A 5,213-nucleotide genomic window follows, 5' to 3' on the forward strand; every position below is an offset into this window, starting at 1 on the left:
TTAAAAAGAATATAATTATAAACACAGTAAATGTAATAAATAAATAAATAATACATTAAAAACAATTAAAGTATAAAACCAATTGAAATACATCGAATGACTAGAAACATATAAAATGTTAAAGTGTTATCTTAACTAAAAAAATGGCATGTAAGTACTTAGTCATGATTGTTACAAGCCTACTTAAAAAGGTGGGTTTTCAGCTGATCAATGGAAGGATAAAAGGGGGGGGGCAACCTAACCTCCCAAGGGGAAACATTCCATAAACTTCAGGCAGCCTCAGAGTAGTTCCTCTCTCATGTTCCCATCAACCATCCCTGTGCTGGCAATGGGACCAAGAGGACGGCTTCCTCTGACAATCTTATGTACCAAGAAGGCTCACATGGGCAGATATGGTCCTTCAGGTAACCTGGACCTAAACCATATAGGACTTTATAGATAATAACAAGTACTATAAGTGAAATTCCTCTAGCTGTGCAGCAAACGTGCAGGGATTCACAGAGCAGAACAGCTTCAAGTTCCCCAGAGTAGTCCACCCCTTTTCTCATTAACTGACACTTACAGTCTCAATACAGTATGCCCTCCATATCTGCTGGGGATTGGAAGCCCCCCCCCCCCGGATACTGAAAACGAGAATAATGGTGAGAGTTATACATATAACATGGTAAAAGGGGAAAAAACAGAAAAAAAATTTCACATGCATTACCAGAGCTAGCTACTAGGGGGCACAAGAGACCATGCTACATACAGTGGGCCCTTGACTTATGAATGGCCCTAGTTGTGAACGTTTCGGTTTACGAACCCGATCTCATAGGAAACTATAGACCCTACTTGCGAACACGGAATCAAGTTACGAACTAAAAAAAAGGAAAAAAAGGGGGGGGGAGAAAAAAAATCTACCCATAGTGGTAGGAACGGATTAAGCAGCTTTGCATTAGTTCCTATAGGAACTAATGAATCGACTTGCGAACCGACCCTCGACTTAAGAACCAAAAACAGCTGGAACGGATTAAATGGTTTTCAATACATTCCTATGGGAAATGCTGATTCGAGTTACAAACTTTTCGGGTTACGAACGGATTTCTGGAATTGATTAAGTTCATATGTCGAGGGCCCACTGTATTCTTTACTAAGAAGTATTCATAGCATGGATTCTAGCAGATTCTGGTAATATATATGAAAATCGTTTTTTTCTGGATTTTTAAATTTTAATATTTTTAATATTTTCAGATATTGGGTACGTGAATAACTGGATACTCATCCCACAAATAAAGCGGTCCTACTGTAACTCACTCTGAGATATTTGTAGGAGGAAGAATAAAAATGTTTCATTTACTTACAGTTAAATAGATCAAACATCAAACTTACAAGTATGACTGTTTTCAACAACAGACTTCTAGAGAGTAAAAAAAAAGCACTGATTAGAGAGGCAGGGCTCTTTTTTAATTCAGAGGCAGGAGGAAGCAATTGGTTTACTACTGAATAGATTGACAGTCACCCCAGACTAGAAAGGTTCTTCTCAGCCACACCTTCACCATGCAGCATGCAAGGTTGCAAAAACTCCAACATTAAAAATAAATTGAAATAAGTTGATTGTTTGGGAACAAAGACCTCTACTCATTTTAAGTGTCCTGTTTACAAATGTATGCTAAACACTCCATTTTCAAAACAGATTTTTTTTAAAAATTATATTAGGATAATGAGCTGCCCATTTTTTCTAAGACTTTTTTTTTAAAAGTATCCACTAAACCACAATTAGATTTATTAAAATGAAGTTGATGGGCTTACAAATAGATATGTTTCTGTAAGTCTGGACTTATTTTTTTATTGTTTCAAGGAATGCAGCCATAACTGTTTTGGAGGAGTGGAAGAAACTGCCTACCCTTCCCACCTTTGAGAAAACGAAGCCACTAATTAAAAAGAAAATAGGCTTAACCTGAAAGAGGCGAGCTGAGGACATCCAGTGGATGTCAGAGTACCAGGTAGCCTTCGAAACTCCAACCTGGTGAGAGACAGTTATCCACCATCAAGAAATGTCTGGCTATCGTATGGACACTGCAAAAGCTGAAGCTGTATATTTGGGGAAGAAGATTTGTCCTGTGCACCGATCACTCTCCTCTTCTATGGCTAAGGACTATTCAAGCCAACAGCAGCAAATTGATGAGACAGGTGCTGATTCTACAAGACTTTGACTTGAAATCCGCAGCGTAAAAAGGACCCAAAATGCTGATGCCTTGTCTCAAAGGCCAAATGACTGGGTGGAGAAAATTTGTAATATTGTATTAACTGTTCTGTTTCTGTAATAGTTATGGAATATGCATTAAGTATAGAATTTGCTTGAATATTAATAAACTAAGAGATTGGTATAGTGATGGTAAAAATAATAAGGATCATTATTAATGTAAAAGTTATTTAATGTAATTTGTATTAATGTCAGTAATGTATCCTTATTGATGTAACTAATGTAAGAGGTTAATGTATTTGTATTCTTCCATAAACCTTCATTTGTTTATGAGGGCAAACGGTTAGGTTTCCCTCCTAAAACAAAATTATTGGGGGGGGAGGAATGTGGCGTCCGCCCAGGTCATGAATATTAATATAATATCTGCATAGACCAATGGGAGTGCTGGAGGGGCAGAGTCACGAGATATAAGAGACTCTGGAGGAGGGGGGGTTAGTTGAGGAGTTTTTGGAGTTTGGGGGGAAAGTGATGGTTGAGAGTGGATAAAGGAGGATGTTTGAGATTTAACAACATTGCTTGTTCTGTCAACATCTGTAAACAATAAACAATTTCTATTTGGTTCATTTAAAAATGACACATTGCCTGGACTTTTATTATTAATAATAAACAAAGTTGATGCAATCAGCTGGTGGCAGCTGAAAGACACGTAGCATGAGCTCTTAGTTTGGTGAAACAAGCAGGGGCCGTGTGGGAACGTGACAAACACTGTTAGGAATATCCTGTTAGAATTCACAGCCACGTTAAGATAATACTTAGGCAACCACAATATGAATGTTGAAAAGACAAACTGCTTTATATACTAACTCCAGATGTCAGAGAATCTTGCACAGAAGCCCCCACCACATGCAAACATATAGAAGGATGGATGCAGAGGTAGTCAGGCAGACTGACATAAATCTTATTAGACTGGCTTCATAAATATTCTCAAAGGCTTTCACGGCCAGGATACAATGGTTGTTGTGGGTTTTCCGGGATGTTTGGCCGTGTTCTTGAGGTTTTTCTTCCTAATGTTTTGCCACTCTCTGTGGCCGGCATCTTCAGAGGACAGGAGTCAGAACTGTCTGTTCTGACTCCTGCCCTCTGAAGATGCCGGCCACAGAGACTTGCGAAACGTTAGGAAGAAAAACCTCAAGAACACAGCCAAACAGCCCGGAAAACCCACAACAACCATTGGCTTCATATACTTACCAAAGAGGAGGACAATCGAGAATACTGATTTGCATAAAATTGCATGTGTTCAATTGTATCTGTACATGCACATTTAGAACTTTTAAAAAATTATTTAAACACAATTACCTCACTTAAGTGAGGAAGACAGGGACCAGGTGAGGCATGTGTCTGTTCACTATGGATGAGCAGTTTAAAAAACCTTCATCCCCCTCTTTATCCTTAATCTTTAAAGCAGACGTGGATTGAACTCTCCTTCAAAGGGAGGCCATTTTCAACAGAAAAAAATGTTCTCAGTCAGTCTTTCAGTTGGAGAATTTTTCTCAGCAAGAGAAGACATAGGTAGTCACCCTAGAGCAGTGGTTCCCAACTTTGCAACCCCAGATGTTCTTGGACTAAAATTTAGAGAAGCCTTCACCACCAGTTGTGCTGGCTAGGATTTCGGAGAGTTGTAGTCTAAGAACATCTGGGGGTCCAAGGTGGAATGCTCCCCACTTTGCCCTAGAGATCTCACCTCAGGACCACTAGGGGAGGGAAAGGAGCCCCATCACAGCCTGTGCTGCTGTAGTTGTTGCCACTGCTGCTGTTGTTACTATGTGCCATCTCATTGCCTCAGACATGGGGACCTATGAACGAGTGACCTGCTTGAGAACAAGTGGCTGCCTCTGTATGACGCCTCACTATCTCAGGTACCTATGTGAACATTTTTGAGCAAGTGCTGAAATCCAAATAGAACAGTAGGCTGGCTTAAAACACTTTCCTGTTTCCTGGCTTACCAATAGCTCAAAACCAGGCAAATCACAGGGTTAAGAATTACCGTCTTCCCCCAGTTCAAAAGAGCAATGAAAGGTACCCTAGTTAGTAAAATGCATTAATGATTGTATTGCTAACATTCAGCCATAATCTCACTCTCACATATTCACAAGTGATCAAAATGTCACAATTTTCCCCATTGTCAGTGTGCCATGGATTCTTTGCATTTTCCCATGAAATATGTATGCACATATGATGTATATTTTAAAAAGATAATTAGTACAGCTGTATGCCTGCAATTAAGTTAAATACGGAAACTGAGGGGGTTGTCTAATTTTCTCCCTGAAAATGCAGCAAAATAAATCACAGATAATTTGAGTCCTCAGTTCACTTCAAATTTTGCAGTTGATGGTTTGAGTAAATTCTTCGTTTTCAGACCTTTATGGCAATAAGATCCAAATACATACAAAGATAATTAAGGACGATACCCTCCCAATTTTACCCCAAGCCTTTTACTTTGCATAATGAAAAAACCGACTGCTTTTACAATTTTCAGTTAAGGCATGCAACCAGGTTTTATTGAGGCACGAAAGCTACAGAGGAACACTAAGGAAAACACTAATTCTGTTTTGTTTTTGATTTTTAAGCAGAGGAGTTTGTATGTTGTTTTTATTGGAGGCCGGTCTACATGTGCACCCTCTGTTTCTAAGAGAGGAGGCCTAGTAAACTGAAAAACTGGGCTCCGTCATCTGCCCGTTCAGGGTCCTCCCGGCCCTCAAGCTCTCTTCCACTCTCGTCTACGACCGACGCCAACGTCGGAGCCCGCCTTAGCAAGAGCCTTAGCCACACTGAGAGGCTACAGCCTGAAAGAGAAAGGACGATGACTGAGATGGCTGGCGAGGGGAGGAGGACAGGGCGGGCGAGAGGCTGAGGGTCGCTCCTCGTTGCCATTAATTGCAACACCCTCGTAGTTCAAACTCGGGCGCTGAGGCTCGCCTTCGCCCTCCTCCCCGCCCCGCCCGTCTCGGACCAATCGGGAACGTGCGCACGT

Source organism: Pogona vitticeps, chromosome 3 (assembly GCF_051106095.1).
Source record: "Pogona vitticeps strain Pit_001003342236 chromosome 3, PviZW2.1, whole genome shotgun sequence".
Lineage (NCBI taxonomy): Eukaryota > Metazoa > Chordata > Lepidosauria > Squamata > Agamidae > Pogona > Pogona vitticeps.